This window comes from Lissotriton vulgaris, chromosome 9 (genome assembly GCF_964263255.1).
Source record: "Lissotriton vulgaris chromosome 9, aLisVul1.2, whole genome shotgun sequence".
Taxonomy (NCBI): domain Eukaryota; kingdom Metazoa; phylum Chordata; class Amphibia; order Caudata; family Salamandridae; genus Lissotriton; species Lissotriton vulgaris.
Window position 1 is genome coordinate 489,862,993 of NC_141697.1, and position 24,541 is coordinate 489,887,533.

A 24,541-nucleotide genomic window follows, 5' to 3' on the forward strand; every position below is an offset into this window, starting at 1 on the left:
CTATTTGCCAGTGGTATGGAAACAAAGAACAGAGCTATCACGAGAACAACATGACAGGGGGAGACGGGGCAAGTTATGGAAGGTTGTATGTGGGTGGGGAGGATGAAGAGGGATACGGGTGTTTACATAGAATGAGTTTATACTATCACGCAGAACTCGTTTGCCCTGATAGAGATTAAAAACTGCTAGCAAGTAAAATGCCGATTGTGCGGGCCACATCACTCATTTCATTTTGTGTTTTTTGACTGAAGCTTTACTCGCCAGCCCAAGCCGAATAAACAGTATTACAAATACAGACATTCGCGTTAGTTAAATCATGCTAAACGTTTAGCCACAATTTTCAGACAGTCTGACAAGCACGAGCCTGGCCGAAAGAGGGCAGCAAAGCACTTTACATAGGAAATAAGAACATGGTTTGATAAATCATGCCGTTTTCAACTAGAAAGAGAAAACTTTGAGAAAAACAAATATTTCAGAAACGTCTTTGCCCAATTCCACACATCATAGTACTGGGCTCTTTCCATATTTTGGTAACTTTTTTTAACTCAAGGTTTAGAGCTGTGCACGAGGAACACGTTTCTCTGTTACATAAATGAATGAAATCCTATATCACCGCTTTCTCCCGCCTCTCTGTACTCTCCTGCTGGCGTTGTTATTCATTTTTTATCACTGACCTGTAACCACAGTCTCTGCGTTTTGCAAACCTGTGTTTTTTTATTTATGAGTCTTGTGCCTTGGGGTGAATGTGTGCGTGATTTGAGCAGTGTTACATTGCCATAGGGCAGAGGGATATTACCTTATCAGTCCCTCAAGTCGTCCTTCAAATATTCCCTGACCATTTGACGAGAAAAAGTAACAAATATTCTAAGACAAAAATCTTCTCTTCCACTCTCCCCAAAATCAAAAAGAGGTGAAAGTTTCGTTGTACATTGTGGTTATGTGGGTTGCCTTTGTGCCGGTGTCTGTTTTTACCCCCTTATAATGTTACATCTTTACTTAACTTCGCTCAATTTTTGATTTGAAATTTTCTGATGAATGTTTCTAAATTCTTCTTGCTTGACTTCATTTATTTTAATTTTTTACGCAATATTCTTATGTTGGGGCTTGCAAAAAGATGCACAGTGTGCTGCAGTAAAAAAAAAAAAAAGACAAACTGCAATCTCCAATGAGGCACACAATGGCAAGACACCGCTCATGCATGCCACAAGATAAACTAAGGGGCATATTTATGAAAACCACGTGTCACTGCACCACGCAACGTGGTACATGCACGATGCAAAGCTCTGAGTCAGACTTATGAAGCCACGCTAAGCCACCAGCTTTAAGTGGCCTCATAAATCTGTAGTAAGGTAATGCAGCACCGTGGTGCAAGGGTGCCTGCATTGGCTCTAGGCTGCCAAAATGTCGTCAGCGCAGGGGAAAAGGAAAGGAAGGCTCCTTATTGGATAACAATGGTGCATTCCTGGCCTTTCACTTTGACATAGGGCAATGCAGCAAGGTGGCTTGTGCAGTTTCTCCACGTGGGTCTTATTTACAGGGCCCTCTTCTCAGAACACTGTGCACCAGAATACTAAATTCACAAACTATGCATATCTGATGGGTTCAGCATTGACAACTGGCCCATAAGGCAACAGCACTTTGCACATTTTTACCTACCCTCTAGAGGTCTGGAGGGAGGAGTGGTAGCACCCTCCTAAAGTGCACAATGACTGCTTGGATGGCCCTCTCGGGCCGCCCAAAACAGTATTGTGCACTTTCCATGTTCTCCATGCAGGCTTCATTCCAGCAGACAAGGAGAACATGCCCAAGCCTCCACCCAGCATCTAAGCACCGAAAAACGGTGCTCAGACCAATCACACCGCTGTTAAGGCAGCGTTGTGACATAGCCACTTCCCTCATGCCCTCCACCCTCCCACGTCCTCCCCCTACTACAAACTTCGCCCCTCCCCCCACCCCCCTCTACCTCTGATTATTGCTGGCCGCACTTGCTGGACACCTTTACTCCCTCATAGTAATACAGACAACAGAGATGGGCCAGTTTTCCAAATACAATTTGGGTGTGCCACCATTATGGATATCACTTCCCACTTCCCACTTATATGAAGCGGCCAGTGCTTCTACAGCGAGGGTGCAAACCCTGGCATATGTGGGCAGTTTAAGAGGCTGCAAAATGCATCCATTTTAGGTCTGCTTGCATACTGTGGCATGTTAAATTGAAGATATTGTGTTGTTGTTGTCTCTCTTGACAAATCAACAGGGATGTGCATTCCTGGGAAAACAAATTTAGTATTTTGTTGCTATCACAATTTAAATTAAATGCAGTGGTGTGCATTTTGTGGCTAGTACTGTTTAATGTTGTTCTTTTAGGACAGCCGAGTGATAGTGGTGGATAGACAGTCTGTTGATTTGTTCACAAAGGTTTTTCCTTTGTATTTATTGAATGTCTCAAAAATCGGTAACGAAGAGGCACTGATAAATAAATGTCAATCACAGAAAATGTCAGATGATTGTCGATCAGTGTGACATTCTTTCATTGTTGCTTACTATTTAATTTGGATTTAATTTACTATAGAAATAAGAATTTTGCTTTTTGCTTCTTGAGAAAACGAATAACACTCAAAAAAGACTTCAAACTTCAAAATATTTAGTGATATTTTCTTTCAAATTGTATAATTAGTGGACAGTTGAAAGAGCATATTCGGCTCAACTGTTGGTGTATTCATGTTGTTTCTTTTGCACGAGGGTTCAAACTGTTGTGCATTGTTTCCAGCTTATTTTGAGCACTCCAATTACAAGCTGTCGTGTGAGTAAGCAGAGTCTCATTCAGCCCTTCAGAAGTCTTGTCATCATGAGATTAGCTCTGTTTAGGTAAAGGTATGTGCCACTGGCACATGGAAGGGGAACCTTTCTATTTAAGAGTCAGATCCTTCTAAAAGACTAAGAAGTCTTTTTACAATGACACTTGACTATTGTGATATATGTTACTGGAAGGAAATTACAAATGTTTGTCTTATTGAAAAGATTTACAACCGAAAAGCTGTTATTGTTTGTGATGTTTGTTTATGATGCCATTGTAGTTTGTATAGCACAGTCTGCCATTACTAATGCCTCCTAGCACTTTTGATTGTCAGGGAGTGTGGTAGAAGTCATTTTAAAACTACTGATGAACAGAAAAATCTGTGCCAACTTGTTTAGGGTATTCTAGTACGTGGTTGTTAGTGCTTAATTTGAACCAGTGACACCAGCACTTCATTGTCAACACTGGAGCTTGTGAAGGTTTGCCACAAGGTGGCGATGTCCAGCTAATTTAGAGATGAACACAACAACAGTTAATTATTAATTCATAATATATTAAAAATGAGTATGACCTGCCACCCAAGCCATTCTTATAGCTTTGGGAGTCTGAAATAGTCTGAAATGTCACAGGAGTGTGATGGCTAGTAGTTGTGTTGTTACCATTATTGGCAGAGTTGACAGGGGCAACGTGAGGTGCAAGCTATAGTGGCCTCCTGACGAGGGACCTGGCACTTATTATTTTTACAAATTGAGGACTGGGGTTGTACATCAGAATGTCCAGAACAAAAAATCAAAATGTTGTAAGCCAAAATATAGTGCACTAAATATCAAGAACCAAAGTACCCTGAAGGTGAGTATATATAAGGAAATATAGATTTACTATTCTTAACTCAACATCTATGCACCTTGAAGATATACCGTATGTATCGGTATGGTGCTTGCATGTGAAATATAGTAAACCTATGCTTACCTATATATGCTTACCTTCACGATATTTCTGTTAGCAATATATAAGCATCAATATTTTGTCCCCATTATAGTTTGTGCTCAATATTCTGGTGGGATTCTCTGGTACATGCATATGAATGTGTGTCATCATTACTATTAAGGTAATCAGCGAATTGTAACTTGACAATCAATAGGCCTAACGGATAGTTTGTGAGAGATCTGAAAGCATTGTGTCATGGGGTTATATGATACTGCTGGCAGAGTAACTATGTAGGTATAATGTACCTGTGAAAGAGTATTGCATTCATGTACATTGCAGGCATGAAGCCCGGTCTCCTACCAGTATAGGTGTGCACTGTCAGGAAATGTGTGCAATTTTTTAATGGACTTTTGATTAACTATTTTCCATAAAAGGAAATATATTCTATTCACTCTCTCCCTCTCCTACACATAACCTATGAAACCTGGGGGTCAGATTCACAAAGACTGTGTTATGAGTAGGTGTAATTTGCTTTTGTGGTAGTCCTGGTTTACTCCTGTAGTTTAAGAATAAGCCAGGGGTACTGCACAGGTAAGCGATAGCAAAATGCTGTGAATAAGACCACAGGGATTTTGTTGGGAGCTTTCTCACTCGTTCTGTATTTGAACCTGTTCCATTAAGGTTGGAAATGTTTACAAAAAATGGTAGTTTTTGCCTACGTGGGAGAGCACCTCAAGTTCTCTTAGAGAGTGTCCAGCTCACTGCATCACTTAATAAATATCCTAAAACGCATAAATAAATACTTTTGTACCCTCTTGACCTTTCTTCTGACATTTCATAGGCAACGCCTACTATTCAAAGTTCAAGCAAATGTCTGTGTAATGTACATATGAGTGGTGTAAACTACGCCTGTACAGACTGAAGGCCTGATTCACAAAAAGGTAGTACACCTGCAGCAGTAGTAGTATTCATTTGAACAGATGTAGATGTACTACTCTTTGCCCTTCACAAACATTGGCAGCAGAATGCCTGAACATAAGTGGCTCAGGTTTCCAGACAAACTACTGCCAATGTCATGTGACTGTTATACACGTTGCTGTTTCCCGAATGTGGAATTGCACACACAGCAGAATTCCACACCATGGAAGGAAGACCCGGCTGTGATATTGCACATTATTTTCTTTCTCTCAGTAACTTGATGAAAACATGTTGCCATGGGAAAAAAACACCTTCTCGCACACCTCAGTGAAGAGTGGGTGGTTTCCATTCGTCTTCCCCCCCCAGAGAGAGAGTTACTCGAGCACTTTGCTGAAACAATCTCTGACTAATTCAAGGTGCCTCACATGGCAGACCACCTCTTGATCCATTGGTGCCGGTAGGAGGGTGCAGGGGTGCTGAAGCACCCCCAAAAACAACCATGCTGGAGTTCAGAAGGTGAATGAGCAATAAAGATGCCTTTAATGTTGTCTTTATCTAGTCGCAGGCCCTGCAAGTTCCAAGACGGAATTTGGTGTTTACTTTTTGTTCTCTGTCTGCAAAGTGAGAATAATTTGTAAAGCGAACTATCAGCAATCTTGCTGGAGTACAGGGAGTGTGAAAGTAAATGTTGTAGAATTATATATTTTTTAACACTGCAGCATTTAAATACCTGCAAATGAACTCTAGAAATATTTCCAAATATTTTAGCAGTTAAAAAGGCACAAATTAAGCACTTTTTTGTACTTCTGAAGTGTGATGGAAACAAACATTTGTAAAAGGATCATAAGAAATGGAGATACCTTTCTTACTGATGTGCAAATGATAATTATTTGCTAAAACCCAATTTTCGCACATTGTCGTTTGTGCATGTTGCCTGAACATTAAGGGGCATATTACCAACAACTAGCGATAATTTTTGTCTCTAACTTGTTTAGAGACAAAAATTATCGCCGCACATCGGCGATTTTTATCGCAGATAAACCTTGCTATTAACAAGGTTTATCGCAAATGCGATAAAAACGGCCGAAATGCATGAATATCGCTGAAAAGTCAGCGATATTCATGCATTATCGAGCAAATGCTCTTAGCCATGTTATCCACCTCCCATTGGATAACATGGCTAAGAACTGCTCAGGGCAGGTGTTAGCTTTTGGAGATATTCCCGCTTAGCGCGAATATCTCCAAAAGTTGGTAATAGGAGATAGCGATGTTAGCGACTGTTTTCAGTCTCTAACATCTTGGCACGCCCACTTTGCATCTCATTAGTGATAAATATCACTGACATGCAAAGTGGGGCCCAAGATGGTCGCTATCTCCTACTAGCTGTCGCTAACTGGTGTTAGCGACAGCTTGGTAATAGGGAGATAATTTTATCTCCGCTTTCTTGGCTTTTAAAGCCAAAAAAGCGGAGATAAACCCCCTTGATAATATGCCCCTAAGTTCCTTGAAAAAGTAAGAGACAAGAGGCATTAGGCAAAACAGGTGTTTGATTAAACAGAGCGGCCAGGAGAATAGTTACAGGGTCTAAAGACTGTCTCAATTTACAATTGAGGTGCGGCCTCTTTTGATACAGTTCATCGTGGACAATAAAGTATTTCCGGAGGTCGATGTATGGCAAGGAATGTAAGCTCCTGCCTTATGAATCATAAATTAATTGCCTCATGATAAGTACAGGTGGGCCTCGGCCTTGGGTGGACACGATGTGGCCAGTGGGCAACGTGTCCAGATGTCCAGCATTGGGGAGCTTGTGATCACTGCATGTGCTGCGTCCTGATTGGTTATATGTTTTTAACACATGTGGCATCTGACTTTATGATGTTTTGGGAGCGTGCATACCCCTCCATCCATGTGTGCTTTATTGGGGCCCATCTCCCTGGACCACTGTAGTGTCACTGCACCTATCTATGGGATTGATCTAGGGTTTCCTGTGGTGCATTTATCTGCCTGCTACGTGGCACCCCACCTGTGACCTATCAATCAGTAACCTCGGACCTAGGTCTCAGAGCCTGCCTGACTACATACTTGCGAGTTGGGGTTGATGTGGAGTTCACAATGGGCGAATTAGTTAATAAAGATGCTATTTCGTTCTCATAAATGAATATACCATTTTTCGCATTAGCATCAACTTTTTCCATAGTAACATGCACTATATAGTTTTATTAGTAAAACTTAATCATTTTGGTGCCAAATTCAACAAAATTGTGCTGTCTTTAAATGTAACATTGAAAATTGTTCCAGCACCACTGCCTTGGTCCAACCACTTTACAACCCTTGCATGAAACTTACTACTGCATAATTGTATGCTATTGTAGTGTACAATTATGCATGAGTAATTATATTTACGTCACCTATGTAGCCTTTTGTAGACATCTGACAGATGTAAACCCGGCCATTTACAGCCATAAACTTTTGTTTATTGACACAAATGGCTTTGTGAATCGGCCTGTACCTTTGTACCTATGAAATCTTTTGTAATGTTACGAGATGACTCCATGTCACCAAAGACACCATTTTCCAGACTTGAGCTTTCATTTAACAAACCATTGTTTTCGGATGTTTTAGTTCAATTGGTTCAGCTGTAAAAGTTGACAAGGTGAAACTATACCATGGCTGGGGCTTTTTTTAATGCATTTTGGGACTTTAGTCTTGGTGTATACCAAGACTAAAGTCCCAAAATGCATTAAAAAAAGCCCCAGCCATGGTATGGTTTCATCTTGTCACCTTATTTGTGTGAGACACCCACAATTTACAGATGCAAAAATCACGACTTTTACCACGAGTCACACCTAGACAAAGTTTTGTAAGTCAACCTCATAAGAACAGATGAAAGGCCTTGCACAGTGCATCGGAGCACACTGGTCTGTCTGGCTTTGGAAAAAAGGCGCTTCATTTCACTCCAGCAAAGGTGGTGATCCTAAATGAAAGACGATCTCGTTTGTTGGGTCTGAAATGTCCTTAACTAACTCGAGTGCATCTGCACGTTCCCTCGGTTTGCAGCTGCGACTCGATGTTTACAGTTTTTTTTTCTCGCACACCCAGGACTTTCACTACACGTTTATATTCAGTGATCTCTCTCTCTCGTGGTTGTCCCATGAACTCGTCTTGAATTTTAAACCGGGTTCATGTTTGCGGTTTTCTTTAATGCCCTTATCCACCGAAGGCTCTGACTTGCTCCCCGGCTCATGTTCTCGTTGACCTTGAAGGCGCGCGGGTTAATGCTACTGCCTTTCAGAAGGCCCTGCTTCCGGTAGGTGCGCCTGATTGCAATCACTGCCGCCGCAGTCCCTGGCTGGGCGGTGACTGATTCACTTCCCAACTGCTTATGTCAGGAGATCGCTCCAAAACAAAGCCCCACCTGCATGAATAGTCAGACTATGAGATAAGCAAACACAGCTCGGCTTTGGAAGCCTGTTTTAGATTCTGGCCTACCCCAGACAGGGAGTGGGGATGGACGCTCGGGAATAAGGCACTTTGGAAAATTATAGCAGTGAAAATAAACAGAGTACACTCCACCTTTCCTCTAATTTCTTATTAATTGGTAAGATGGGCGAGCATTTGACCCCAGGCAATGCAAAGCACGTTCAATTTAGAAATAAAAAAGCCACAAAAATGTCCTGGCACACTGAGGGAGGAAGTTATTATATAAAAAACAAAATATGATTATTCACAAGGGCTCTTAATAATTAGTAGTGACATGTTTTCTCCAAACTCCTAAATACAGTTTAGACTTAACTTCAGTGATGAATTGAACATCTGCAGTGTTTTGCATCTGGTCCCTGCCTACGTCATGATCTTGGGCAAGCCCTAAGCTATAAAGCAACGCTATGGGTCAATCCACACCTTGGAAAGCAGATTTAAAATAAATGAAGCAGCAAACGAGATACCTCCTCGCCTGCATCAGCATTTCCCTTGCAAGATCATTTCCTCACGCTGTCTTGAACCTTGAATCTGGAATAAGGTAAAGCTTAACAGCCCATGTGTGCACAAACGCTCAGGGCTTGTGTAACAAATGCTTTGTCTGGGCAATTTATTGGAGAAAGTAAGGCTAAATTAGAAAGGGGCGCCTGTTGGGCCTATTCTCTAATATGGGTCCAAATAGACTGTGTTTCTGAAAAGTTTACATGACTTCAAAGCAGACGTAGTCTTTTATTAGGCCTTGTCTATTAGATAGCTTTTAGCTGTCTGTAGGTGAAAGTCTCTTAAGGCCTATAGCTAAAAATTTACAATGAGACGTGGTTTTGATGCGCAAGATCCCATACTGAACATCTGTCACAATCCTGGTACTGAAGAACAGATCGGGGGGAGAACGTTTCACCCAGACAGCGAGGAGGCGGGGCAGTGCCTCAAGGTCTGGCGAGCCTTGAGCCTTCTCAGGGCTTCATGGGTCACTGTTGATGCCCTCAGAGATGCATTATGTACAGCGCCCTTCCTGCATGAAAACAGGGGAGCGCAGGAAGAAGTTGCAACTTTGATGGCATCAGGGCAGTTTTGCTGGCCCGAGTGGCTTGTGTCTGCGGGGGAGGCACATGACAAACATCAAGCTCCCCTCGGAGATGAATGGAGGACGACTGCCTCAGCCACAGCACTGGGCAACTGGCGGGTCACCCGCACCAGATCCAGGGGCGTGGCTGATGACTCGTGCAAGAGAGGCTTGGCCTGCTCCTGTTTGCATGGTAACATGGCAGCAGGTGCCTTGACACAGCACTCATGCCTAGAAATGTAACATTGTGTACTGAAAAATGTTGATCATGTAAAGCGCTCCAACACCTTCGGGTCGTCCTCGCGCTATATAAATCTGCAACAAAAAAAAATGCTGCTTCTGCCTTGGATTGAGGACGCCCAGCCTGCGCTGGTTCTCTGATGGTAACAAGCACTTCACCACACTGTCCTGGCCAGAAAAAAACACACTGAAAATGGAGAGCTACCGGAACAACTTGTCTTTGAAAGGGGGAGTGCTCACTTCCATTCTTTCGAGTTCAAGCACGTTGGTGATCCTCCGACTAAAGGGATGCAGCGCCGCAGCTGCAACTAAAGGATACAGTGCGGCACTCGTGACACATTGCGCCGCACTGACAGTTAATGTGTGTTGAAAGTCATTAAAAACATGGAGGTAGGCGAGCCACACTGTGCAGAACAAAATGAAGGTGTAGCTGCCATACTTGTAAATACAACTCAGCATGCTGCGCTGTAAAGATCACTGAAATGGAGTAAATACTGTCCACGGGACGGAGGTATGGATTTCAGATGCCTCGCGCTCGCAAAATAATGCTGGATACGGAAAACATAAAAGGGGGAGAAAAGATTACAAAAGATGGGGAAAAGGTACATAAGTGAGTTTGCAAGTTAAACATGGAGGAAATGCAGTGAGCCATTAAACTGACGTAGCCGCGCGGCCGCGCAAGTGATCGCTCACTAATGAACCTTGACAAGGACGCGCGGCCCGAGATGCGCTCTGTGGTGGGGGAGGAGCGTTGAAGCCAAGACGGAGAGGCGGAGCGAGGCGCGCATGCTTGTGCGCGTAACCGCACGCTCTATGCCTCTCAAAAAGCTGTGGTTGGGCTTTTTGAAGCCCACTAACTAAATGTCTCGCAGAGCAGCGCATGCTCTGGAAGCTAAGCTAAGCTCAACTCTACTAGGAAAGCATATCTGAAAAAGTCCAAATGGTTGCAAAACCCCAATAAGGGTGCGAGAATTGAAATACTTGTGCTACCATAGCAAATTTGTTCAACCACAAGGCAGTGGGGGGGACATTATTACATTTTAATAGAAAAGATCGAATTGGAAAAATATGTTATTCGTTTTGTTTTTAAATATAGGCACCAGAGGAGTGTACTAGGAAGAACAACCACCGTATACATTATTGTTACATCTGACATTTAGATTCTGTTGAATCTAACATTAAATGTTAATGTAGGCGTCCATGGAATGAAGATTGATAAAGGATTAGACTGTTGATTTTTTAAATAGATGTAGCTTAAGCCAGATGGTTATTTCATTCAACCTTCTTCGGTACCGGAGTGCTATATTGTCATTAGGAAAAAATGCATGAGGAGTCTGCAAGACTCAGGGTGGTGATGATCCTGCATTAGGGGCATACAGCATCTAGTCCAGCTTTTAGAACTAAATGCAGCCTGAAGGTTGTTGACGTGCTAATTATTTGACCATTTTTTCGTAAATATTTTGTTAAATTTATACTAGTCTATTGATCCCCAGAATACCACACAAAAAGCAAGCTACCGTATTTCAATCATAAACTAGAGGGCTCCTCTTAGAATGTACTACTCCTAGGATAGCCCTCATATGATTCATATGATCTCCTGCTCTCATTCTCTTTCACAAAGACTTGAGGACGTTATGGAAGCAATGGCCTTTACCCAATTGGCCGTGGGACTCATGCACATGAAGGGTCATGTATTATCTTTTCAAAGGCACTGAGATAGAACAATAGTGGTATCATACCTGTGATGGCGTTTCAATTGATTAGTCCAAGTCCTTTCAAACAGAACATCTCTACAGCTCGATTTTGTGCAAAGGGGAAGTTACAAGTAAAAAGAGGAGACTTTTTTGAGGAAGGGATGAGAGACCTAGATTCATGGGATAACGATCAAACTATATAAGTGGACTAACTAAGCAAGCCCACTACAAATATGCTTAAGACTAGTTTGATTAAGTATTTGCAAACACATGCAATTCCATGGTACCCCCTAAGATGAAAAACACAAGATGAAGGCTGCACTTCAACAATAGTCAATATATTTCTAAAGTGGAAGAAATATATCATCCTTTGGTGGGGAATTATCAAAAAGCTAAAAGCCTGGTAAAAAATAAAGAGATGAACTTACACTGTTGATGCTCCCAATAAACAGGAGCCAGGTGCAGTTTACGACAAGGACCTACCTAATCTCACCTCCTCTGAGATTTGAAGAGATCTATCTTCACATGAATTGTCTAACAACATTGATGAGGATCCTCTTCACCAACCAATTACATCGAGACTCCCAAAGTTTGAACCTTTTCTGTAAGGTAAACTGTGGTGCTACATTATAGGTGGCTAAGCGCTAGGAATAAATATAGATGGTGATATGGATATCTATGAAATATTTTGTGCTTTGCAAGCATCTCGTACACAAAATCAGTGAATGGTCCACCTTTATCTGTTTTCTTAGTATCCATAATTCTTGCAGCCAAGAAAATCTTTTTCCAGTGTAGCGGTGGCTGTGGCTACACTCTCGATCAATAAACATGAGTCGCCATTTATAACTACCAGGATGTATTTTCTAAGTGACACAATAAACTTGGAGGGTTTGCATTTTGGACTCTTTTCCAAGTTTTCAGACATTTTTAGAAGAATTGACATTTTCCATTTATTTGTGTGTTGTCACAGCTAAATTTTCTTATATTTTTTCCCCATCTTTTCTAGTGATGGGAACCCCGTTCCTTTTAAATGTGATATTTTGTTGCAACAGCTCTGCAATGCCATTCATGTGCCAGATACTCTATCATAGTGTTCTGATGTACATGGTAGAACACTGAAGCATATGGATCTCACAGTCCCACATTACTTTCTATTGTGAGGAAAGGACATTAAATAAGAGGGCGAGAAAGGTATTTGAGTGCCCAGCAGATGATGATGAATATGATGTGCAACAAACTTAAATTAATACAGAATAATAATGCACCAGAGAGGACACTCCTTATAAAGAATTATTGCAGTTCCCTGTAATCCCATGGATTCAGAACACAATTTAAGATGCAGGTTTCTTAATTTGTGTGCCCTTTGTAGTTAAGTGTGTCTTCTTGTTGTGCACTGGGTGATGTGGTATGGCTTAAATGTAGATAATGCCCAGCTGTGGTACAAGCTGTTCATAAAGGGAAATTGCATTTCTAGCAAATAGAGGGATACCACTCTATTCCGAGACTTTATGCTGGCTCTCAAGAGACAGTGGGAGATCACTGCTGCGTGTAAGAAATACACAGTACCAGGCAGGACAGCATAAGCAACTGCTGAGGGTGGGGAGGAGAATAGGTGCATTTGCTAATTTCCTACAAATCATATCCTGCGATTGCACGTTATAGGATTGTGGCACTATGGTCAAAGTCATCCCTGCATATTTGATGCCAACAGGCTTTTAAAACATTGGAAATTGACTAAGCTGCTACAGAAGCAACTGTCAATAGGCTTTAGGGGGGCTATGTAGCTTACGCAGAATGCATGCGCCACATAGACCCTCTGTGGCTTACACATAAACCTTTCAGGAAACGGTTGACCACTGCAGAAACAGGCAAATGAAGTCGTGTTGGGCCAATGCCAGATCTCAGCATGCATATTTAGAACATTCAAGCCATAACTCGTATGAGATTGCGATCTCAGTGATATTTTTTCGTTAAATTAAACATTGTTGATGAAGGAAGTCCAAAATAAAAGTGTTGTGTTATAATATTAGAAGACTTTGTCACTTTGTCACTTTCTAGCTCTGCGTGGATGGCACTCTGCTTATCCTATGCTTAAAAACTCTGCTGCAAAAACAGATGGCGACGTCAACAGTTATGTTGAAGGAGCAGTCTGTCAAACTTTAAAAGCATTTAGAAGAATTGCCATGACAATTGTTCCTGTAAATACAAGAGGTGACTGCTCGTCCAGCAGACATTGCTTGCAGTTGACGGGTGGAATACCCTTGCTATGGCGGGAGTGAAGTACTCAACCATGGCATAGGTACATAATCCATCCGCCAAAGTATAAATCAGGCCTTTAGGATTATTTATTTCACAGTCTCATATTTTCAGAATTTAAATATTCAATTCCAATTATTTGCAACAATATCACTGTTGCTCAGTTATCTAATATTATTAACACTCATTGGCAAAGTCAATAGATCTGACTTGCTTTAAGCTATGTTTATTGCCCTGACATATGTATGGATGCAAAACCAAAAACTCACAGAGAGGCATCTAAATACTGGCCAGGTGGCAAGTTGTGTGAAGCATGGGATTCCGGTTCACATGTTTTAGGATACCCCCTTAATCACATATGCCACACCTCTTGGAAGGGATTTCAAATTACTATTCTTTGGCCTTACCATATTTTTTAGACTGTCTCACCTTTTTCATCCCAATGAAAGTACTGGGTTTATCTGCTATAAAATCCCACCTCCACCACCACTGGCTCATCACCTGATTTATTCCATCCCTTGTTATAATGTTGTGGTGATGGTCAGGCAGTAATAATACCTAAAGACAATAGAGTATCCCTTCTGGAACCAGGCTGGTTCCGTCATGAAAAGCAAAATATAGGGCACACCAAGGATGTTTATGCCAGCTTTTTTGCTGACTCACTTTCGTGGGTGGGAAGGGAAAGAGCCCCTTTTCTTATTGTAGCCCTTACTCACTCTAATAGTGACATGCCTATCATCGGACTCACCCTAACTCCTAAAGATGGGGTTGGGCTCAACCGTTTTTCAGGGAGCACTTATGAAGACTTGGTGTATGGGGGGGCGTAACTTTAAAGATAAAATTCATCCCCCACTCCTAAAGTATCCTTTATTAATGGAGTGGGAGGAAAAGTTTAAAAACATACTGATAGGGCTAGAGGATGTAATGGTCATTTGATCCTAACTAAAACACCAACATGTTTCAGCCCTTCCTAATAGACTAACAACAGCCCTGGGCTTTCGTCAGTGTGGGATGCAATGAAGTCACTTCCCCCAAGGACGTGAGTGAAAAAGTGAGCATGCAAATTGCATGTGTGATTTAAAGAAATTATTTTGAACAAGCAGGGGAGCAGAGAACACAGAGGGTCACAGACAGGGACTGAACTTTGATGAATGTTTGACTACAAGGCATCCCTCTCATGCCCCCTTTGGGAGCAGAAGCCCTGTTAATGTGGGGTAATTCCTCTTAGAAACAGCTGCAAGTATAAACCTTGTTCCAAAATATTTTCTTTAAATCACACATGCACATGCACTGTGGGAGGTCCAGATGAGTCTGGCTGCAGCATTATGGATGGTCTGGAGAAGGTGAATGAGGTGGTTGGGGATTCCGGCATCGAGTGCATTGCTGTAGTCTAGTCAACTGGTGGCAAACTGCTTGCTATGGGGATTCATTTGAAGATTTTTTTTGAAGATTAGTAGCATGTGGAAGGAAAAGGAGCTGACTGCGTACACCTGTGAGACCATGTTGAGGTTATCGTCCAGGACGATTCCCGGGTTGTGGGCATGGTTAGTGGGTAGTGGGTGATGGTGTTGGACCAAGCTCTTATGTTCTCCAGGTGGAGTCCCATTATGCTACACAGATCATGCATTTGGTAAAGTTGGATCTGATCGTGGTGTACTTGTCTGACAATGAGAGGAGGAGTTGGGTGTCAGCAGCGTAGAAGAAGACGATGGAGATGCCATGAGATGTGATGACGATGGCGAGGGGTGTCATGTACATGTTGAATAGGGTGAGGCTAAGAGATGATTATTGAGGGTCTCTGCAGATCAGTTCCTTGGACTCTGATGTGTAGTGAAGGAGTCTGACTTGCTGTATTTTCCCTGTGAGGAAGGAGAATATCCATTCAAGGGCAGGACCCTGACTGCCTTTTGCGTGTAGTCTTTTGATGAGGTGTGACACAGTGTTGAACTCAGCTGAGAGGCCAAGCAGTATGAGGGCAGCTGCTTCTTCTCAGTCTAGAAGAGTGCTGATCTCATCTGTGGTGGTGATGAGTGCTGTCTCTGTACTGTGTTTGCTTTAGAATCGTGATTGGGAGTAATTGAGAAGGGTGTGGAGTTCCAGATGGTTGGTGTTAGAAATTGGATTTCTGGATGGCCTAGGTATGCACCCAGTCTAAGAGGGAACTACAATCCTAGTCAGGGTAAGTCACAACACACCCTAAATTATCCTACACTCACCCTCTGGGAGCAGTCAGGCTTAACTTAAGAGACAATTTGTAAAGTATTTGTGCAAGTATCAAGTAGAAGTCGATATTAGATTAGATTTTTTAAAGAATAAATGTAAAATAGCTCTTAGAAGCAATAAGCGGTTAAATGGGTTACCTGGTCGCGCTGGACCTGGGCAAAGTCAAATGTTCAGGACGGCCATGATATAGCGTGGGCTGGATACAGGCACCCACTTGAGCCCACTGAACCAAAGTACCTTGATTGGGGATGCGTCATCTTCGACGAAGATGCGAGGTGCAGCCGAAGCAATACGTCGGTGTTGAGCCAAGCAGTGGGCAAGATGCATCGATTTTTTCCACTCAACTTTGGCAGAGCTTTGGTTCAGACTGCAAAGCACTGTTTCCAAATGCGATGCACGGCTGCTGATCCCGCGGTAGCCAATGCATCAATTCCGAAGGTGTTGTGCTGGTTCCGAAGATGATGCACCGGGTCAGCTCTAAACAATGACGAATGTGCACTGGTTCTGACTCATGCAAAGGCAAAGATGTGCCAGTTCCATTGAAATTGCATGGGTTCTGGATGTAGAAACACCTTAGGCCTCACTTTCAAGGGTCCAGGACTAGGGTGGCACCACTTGGCTGGGCAGACTCACATCTTGTAGAGTCCAGATGCAGATGCAGGTAGATGAAGTATTTGATATCTCTGAGACTTAGAACAGGAAGCAAGCCAGAAAGTCATTAGAGTCACTCTGGGTTTCAATTGATGTCAGTCCAGTCCTTCTCACCCAGGAACAGCAGGTAGCAGGACAGCTCAGCAAGGCAGGAGGACAGCAAGGCAGATGTCCAGCAAAGCAGCACTCCTACAGAATGGCAGTCCTTTGAGCAGCAAAGCAGCTCTTATTGCTGGCAAAGTTTTCACAGGTCCAAAAGTGTACTGAAGTCATAGTGTCAGAGGTCTAGTAATTATACCCAGTTGTACATTTGAAGTGGGGGAGACTTCAAAGGAAGGTGCTTGAGGTGCCCTGGCCCCAGACTAACTATAAGAGGGTATTGAGCCCTTTGTGTGGGGACAGGACACAGCCTATTCAGGTATGTGTCAGCCCATGCCTGCCATCCTGCCCAGGATAGCCTGTCAGGATGTGGATGGCCCATCAAGTCACACTTAAGCTCCCTTTGTTCGTGGCTGACTAGAGGGAATGCGAAATCCCAGCTGTCACCTACCCCAGACACATATTGGTTAAAGTAAGAAAATGGCAACTTTCTAAAAGTTGCATTTCTCATACTTGCAATTTAAAATCCAACTGCACTATAAGTTGTGATTTTGAATTGTGAGTCCAGTGACCTGAAACTTGAAATGTCTATCCCTTCGCAATTGGGAGTTACTCTTAAAAGACGTAATAAGGTAATCTCATGGTTATCCTATGGGAGAGATAGGCTTTGCAGTAGTGAAAAACAGATTTGATAGTGTTTCACTACTAGGACATGCAAAACTTAAAAGTACATGGCCTACCTTTTAAAATGATTGCCACTGTCCACTTGGTTGTCCAGGGCATACCTTTGGGGTAACGTCTATGTATAAAAGTAAAGGTTTAGGCCCGGTAAGAGGTTTATCTTGCCAGGTTGAAAAGGCAGTGCAAACTGCACATACAGGATCTGCAATGGCAGGCTTGGGACATGGTTAAGGGGATACTTAAGTGGGTGGCTTAATCAGTGCTGCAGGCCCACAAGTAGCAGTTAATTTACAGGCACTGCGCACATCTAGTGTACTTTACTAGTGACGTATAAGTAAATTAAATTTGCCAATTGAATATGAGCCAGTATTACCATGTTGAGAGAAGAGAGCACATGGTGTTTAGCACTGGCTAGGTACACAGTCAAAATATCGAGTTTTAAATTTTGACCTACCAAAATATCGTGTTTGAAATATCGAAGGAGCAGAATATCGATGTCAAGAATATCGTTGGACAGAATATCGACCCTAAGGTAAGTAATATCGAAATTCTTTATATCGATGTAAGTAATATCGAAGTTAGTAATATCGATAGCATATATATCGATGTAACTAATTTCGATGACACTAATATCGATATTTGTATTTTTTTATGTTTTTTATTATGTATGTGTTATATGTTTTAGTTAAGTATTTAAAATAAATAATATTATATGTGTATTAATTTTATATATTAATAAATATTTTTTATAAGTAAATTATATGTTTAAGTACCGGAGCGGGTAGTGGGATTATAGGGGAATAGGGTGAGAAGTAATTGAATTGTAATTAATAAAATATTTTTTTATGATTAATTTATTTTGTAATTAATTATTAATTGGTAATTAATTATTTCAATTGATAAATTAATTATATCATTCGTAATTAATGTTAATTTTAATTAAATGTTATGTTTTAGTACCGGAGCGGGTTGTGGGTTTATAGGGGAATTGGGTGGGAAGTAATTTAATTGTGATTAATAAAATATTTATTGATGTATAATTTATTTTGTAATTAATTATTAATTGCCAATTAATTATTTTAATTGATAAATTAATTATATAATTGGTAATTAATGTTAATTTTAATTAAATGTAATGTTTTAGTACTGGAGCAAGTTGTGGGTTTATAGGAGAATAGGGTGGGAAGTATTTTAATTGTAATTAATAAAATATTTATTGATGTATAATTTATTTTGTAATCAATTATTAATTGGCAATTAAATATTTTAATTGATAAATTAGTTATATAATTGGTAATTAATTTAAATTGTAATTTTTAATTAAATGTTATGTTTTAGTACTGGAGTGGGTTGTGGGTTTATAGGGGAATAGGGTGGGAAGTAATTTAATTGTAATTAATAAAAAAAAAGTTATGTATAATTTATTTTGTAATTAATTATTAATTGGCAATTAAATATTTTACGGTGTTGAATGCTGCGGTCAGGGCAAGCAGGATGAGAGGGAGGGTGGGCTTTTGGAGGTAAGGCGTCCAACCTTCAGCCAAGTGTAAAGTGTGTGGTGAATGGCTTTTTTTTTACTGTCTGTTACCGCAAACAATATAGTGGTGTTGTGGGGACAGTAAAAATAAAAAATGACAAACACAACATTGGAGAAAAATTGTATGGTGTGGGGTCATAAGCTTTTACTTTTCCAAAAGCATACTCCTACTTTGAGACTTTGTTTTAGGAAAAGTAAATACTTTTAAAAGCTTGATGTAATAATCTGTCACCACTGACGGACACACACCAAACATTTGACTGACTTTGTATGAATGGCCCTGATGGCGGTTCATTCAAAACCATGGAGTTTGTCGCAGAACCTGCAGAATTTGTCATGTGGAGTTAAGGCAGTTTGGGGGACCTCACGTCTCCACCACTCTGACTATCTTTACTCCATACATCAAACTCTAAGTATCCCTGCAAACTTCATATGGAGAAGAATGGCTGCTGTCATTCACTCACTAGTACAGATTATCTTCACAAACATGAAATAGAGATATAGACCTGCAGCACCACTCGCAACAACTGGATGCTGTTTTGGATATTGCAGTGAGGGAAAAATACATGTAAGGTTAAAGTGTGTTTATCAATAACTAAATATCCCATACATAATATATTATTAGTAAAATCTGCAACAGTCACTGGAAACAGGTTAGCTTTGACACATTAAGGGCCTGATTACATGTTGTAGAGTACTGGCAGGGTGGTAAATCTGTTGGCAAAATTAACATATCACCACTAATGTGCAGTCATGAGTTACACCCTATGGAAAGTGGAATTACCGCATGGGACCAGATTTACCAGTCATGAAATCACACAATATTCCCAATTCTGTGGGATTTAATGATTACTCCTATCACCTGCTCTGAGCCAGTGGTAATCTGCCACGGTCGGTAGTGGGATGACCAGCAGGGCGGTGATGTAGGGAGGGGAGGGGCAGGGTGGGGGGGTAGTAATGTATGGATTACGGATTTTTAGAGGTAAGTAAACATATAAATAAATAAAACGAATTTCGTTGCACGCACTGCATCGCATTTGGTGATGCAGTGCACGCAACAACATTAGTTGAATGAATTGGGAGGGGATGCCCTAAAGTAAGATCATCGCAACATAGCTTGCCTAACAAAAAAAACATAAATGAATGTGTCCCCATGTAATGCAACTGGTGCTATGTGTAAAACACTCTGATACCTGATTCGGGTTAAGTTCGCACTATATAAAACTCTGTAAAATTAAAAATTAAATTAAATAGCTGCATTACTGTGGCCATTCTCCAACTAGTTCTTACCTTTATCCACTGAAATCCTGGCAGACACCTCCGCGCAGCGCCTAGACGCCTTTGGGCATTCGAGCACTATATAACTTTCACAATCAAATCAAATCAAATGCAGTTGATATTGTGATACTGGACCTAACCCCTAGATGTTTACAGCTATTTTAAAGATTCACATTAATAAGAATCAAGTAATTATTTTTAAAGCTAAGGAATGTAGTAAGTTGAGGAAAACTAAATAGCATATCGGCAGAGGAGAGTTGAAAAGTGTTGGCTCATAGCCCTACTTGGACAAAATGTTTTCTGCTAATCTTTCTGTAAAGGAACACATTTTGCATCTCTCTGGTAAAGTGATGGTGCATGCTAATGCAATCAGGACACTTTATTGGACCTTAGGTCGCAGACATTTTAATCATCTCATTTCAGTGTATAGTGCCAAAATGTGTCCAATCCTACTTTATGCAATTGAAGTTATTGATATGAAATATTGGAAGCGGACATTTTTTTGTAAAAGCTGCAGTTTAAACACACTTGTCCCCATCAAAGCTTTACGCCTTGAATTGGGTCTCTCGAGTGCTTATATTTGGGGGCTGGCTGCAGTCATTTGTTGAGGTCATAGGCTGTTGCTCAGTAAGGAGTAATCTTAGAGGCCTACTCTACTTAGAGGGGTTGGGTCAAAGCAGAAGGGAATCCACTTTGCACAACGACTTTAATCAAACACTTTTGCACTTTAGACTGAGGAGACCTGATCTAATGGCAATGTCTCGTTATGCTCTTAAGAACCCATTGAAACATAGTACTGGGACCTGTTCAATGACCCACGATATGATGTTGTAAAGGGCAAAAGGGAAGATGGAGATGATAGCTTCCACTTGCTTGGAGGCACTACCCCAACGCTACTTAAAGTGGAACCTGAATCATGGTGTTCGACAATTTCTTTAATGTTTTGTAAGAATATTTTGCCATTAAAATCTATTATAGGGGCTTAGGGTGGAATTGCTCCAGAGAATAGAATGTGTGATCTCTGTGGGGCCTCTCAACAAACACTTGAGCATGTTCTTTTAGCCTGTCCTGCATTGCCTGCCAATCGATTTTGTTTAGTGAAACTTTGTTTTTGAAATAACGGGTTTGTTCGTCAAATGATGCATTGCAATTGTTATTTAATCAAGTGAACGCATTTGAAAAACAATGTTCACTTTTTTTTTGTAAAAGTTGTTTTTATTGACATTTGAAAATTAGAAACCACAAAAAGCGACAATTCCGCTTAACTTCCCTCGCAGGGGGGTACTGTGTAGGAATACAGAGATCATTGAACTCGGCTGATTAGTAGTATTGGCCCAAGGGCCGCAAACTGTGCATCGAGCATGGGAACAAAGTTCAGTTCGTACACAGGGGGCTCCAGGCCCGCAACGGGCTTCAGCTCAGAGCGGTGCATTGCTAGTTCGCCGAGTAAACAGCTTGACATCATAGTCTGTATCCCATATACTGCCCAGTTATAATCAAAAGAGAGGGGCTCGTAATTACCCAAAGGGAAATGGAGCACCAATATACTATCAAGTAAACAAAGAGTTTTCCCTATGGGAGATCCAATTTTCTCAGATCCAGACAGGATTCAGAGTTCTATCATACTCAATCCACAACATTCACTCCACTTTCAGTCTGTTGGCTTGGGAGACACCTACCAGAAGAAAAAAACAATGTGTAAGTAAAAATATACAATTTATTACAATAAAAAACATATGAATTCTTATGCATTTGTGATACCGAGGTAACGATGTAAGGACCTTTATATAGGTTGTATTCATCTATTATAAAACTATATTTCATTAATGTAGCGTTCTCCTTTATAAAAGATAGGAACGTGGGAAACCGTAAAAGTGAAAACGATCCCAGAACAAAGAACAAATAACACACAAGACTCACCAAGATGCTGTTGCATCGGTCAGTAACGAAACAATATGTAAACATGTTGTATGAATGTTGTGGCAGAATGTTTGACCGGCTGGGTTTTCACTAACTAGACAGAAAATTAATTGAACAGTGGGTTATAAAATGAAGTGATGTATATGAAAACATTGATTAGAGATTGTATGAATAACAGGGGGTAACAAAGTGAGAAGATACAAGTTTTTCTAGAAATGCGTTAGATATTGAAATAAGTGTGTAAAAGCTATGTTTTATTGTAATGTCAAGCACAGAAATGTAATGGTAGTACTTGGAAATTATGAGTCAGTATTAATATTTCATTTTATTGTTAGTAGGCATATACTAGGAACTAAAGCTATGTTTTATTCATGTATTAGGTGATACACAGTGTATTGGAGAAAACAAATAGAGACTGTCCTGAAGAAGGGGGCCACTATCAACTAAGGTTCCCGAAACGCGTCGACGCATTTAAAAAGTGTCACATTCGGAGTTGCCAACAAACTTTTTTGGTTATAAGGAAAAACTACTCCTCTCTTTGTTGTCAAACTAGGGCCCGAAGTGACTAGATTAAGACAGATACGAGTGTCTTTTCCCATCTTTTCTCCATTTCCACATCAGGTGGTTTTAACTTGTCTTACTATATGTTTTTAATCACAAATGCATAAGAATTCATATGTTTTTTATTGTAATAAATTGTATATTTTTACTTACACATTGTTTTTTTCTTCTGGTAAGTGTCTCCCAAGCCAACAGACTGAAAGTGGAGTGAATGTTGTGGATTGAGTATGATAGAACTCTGAATCCTGTCTGGATCTGAGAAAATTGGATCTCCCATAGGGAAAACTCTTTGTTTACTGGATCCCATATACTGCCGCCAAATGATTGTGCTGTCGTCGCCAAAACTCCCTCCCAACAGTCCCGCCCACCCCCACCCCTTCCCACCCCGCTCCCCAGTGGTGGTAACACACATTCATTCACAGAATCATACAGGCAAAACAATTCAGGTCTGAAATAGATGAAGGCTACGCAATGAGGGAGGGCAAACCGCAGAGGGCAAGCCGCTGGATAGAAACCGGACCAGAGGGCCCCAGCAAAAGGTGAAGTTCTTAAAATCGCCACGAAAGATGTCAGCCATTTCTTCCATACTTAGTAACCTCCAGAGTCTCGCATGCCATAGAGAGAGTGCCGGAGCCTCTTTTTTCTTCCATGCCGCAGCCAAGGTTAGCTTGGCAGCACCTGTACATAGCCAAAGTATCTTTTTATCAGCTTGCGTCTGGTGTTCGAGATCCGGGTCTCGAAGTCCTAGTAAAACGTGATCTAGCGTTTCCTTGATAGGATAGCCCAAGATCTCTTTGATATGGGAGAGGATTTCCACCCAATACGGATGAATGACAGGGCAATCCCACCATATATGGTGAAAGTCGCCCAGCATTCCACAGCCTCTCCAGCACCCATCCGAGGAGTCCGGAAAAATCCTTTTTAATTTGGAAGGGTACATGTAGCAGTCCATCATGGTTTTAAGATGGGCCTCCTGGAGGTCCAGCGAGTGATTGTGCTTCGCGATGTCATGCCACAAGTGAGTCCACTCTTCGTCAGATATGGGATGGCCTAGGAGATCTTCCCAGAGACCCATATATCTCGGCCTAGGCGCTAAAGAGGTGGAGAACTGGAGGTCGTATAGAAAGGAGATGGTACCTCGCATGCTGGAGGTTCTAGCAAGGAATGCTTCAAAGACCGTGGGCGGCCTGGTGGCCGCATCCTTGACGGACGGTGACCGTGCCCAATGAAGTAACTGGGTGTGGCGGAATTGCTCGAGCGGTGGGACCGAGTAGTCTCGCATGCAATTGGCGAACGTGAGTGGTGCATCGCCATGAAAGAGGTGTGTAAGGGCGTGGCAGCCCCCGGTTTGCCAATCATCGAAAGGGCCCTCATGTTCCACAGGGGGGAAGGCGGGATTAAAATGGATCGGTGTGTAAGGGGACGGGAAGGACATCCACCGCTCATCATGGGAGACCGAGTCCCACACCTTCAGGGTGGTACTTGTGGGGGTACTAATGTAAATATTCTTGGGTCTATCCTTTTTCGGTTTCCAAGATCGTTCTCCCCGCCACTGAGCAGTCCATGTGTAACCAATGCTTCTCAGACATGGGCTGCGACCACTCTACAAGGACCCGGAGTTGTGCCGCCTTGTAATACAACTGCATATCTGGAAGGCCCACTCCTCCCTTCTTCTGCTGACGCCGGAAGGTAGTGAAGGAGAATCGGGCGCGACCCCCTTGCCAGATGTAGCGGAGCATCATGGAACGGAGGCGGCCAAAGAAGTCGCCTTCAGGAACGATGGGTAGGGCCTGAAAAAGGTAAAGCAGTTTGGGCAAGAGAGACATTTAGATCGCGTGGATCCGTCCAAGCCACGAGATAAACATTGGTTTCTAGCGGTTTAGGTCACCTTGAATCCTCGTCAAGAGCGGGGGAAAGTTGGCGGCATATAGCTTCCCAATGATGGGGGTCAGGTGGATCCCCAAGTACACTAAGGAAGTGAGGGACCATGGGAGTGGTGACAAAAGTCGAAGGCGGTCAACCTCAGCGGTGGGAAGGGTAAGGTTGAGAACATAGAATTTAGTTAGGTTGACTTTAAAACCAGCTACATTCTCGAACCTCTCCAGGGCCTCCTGGACACAGGGGAGAGAGTGAGCGGGATCCGCCAGCGACAGCAGAACATCGTCCGCGAAGACAGAGATCTTATGCTGTTCCCCTGTAAAGGGTAATCCCCGGATGTC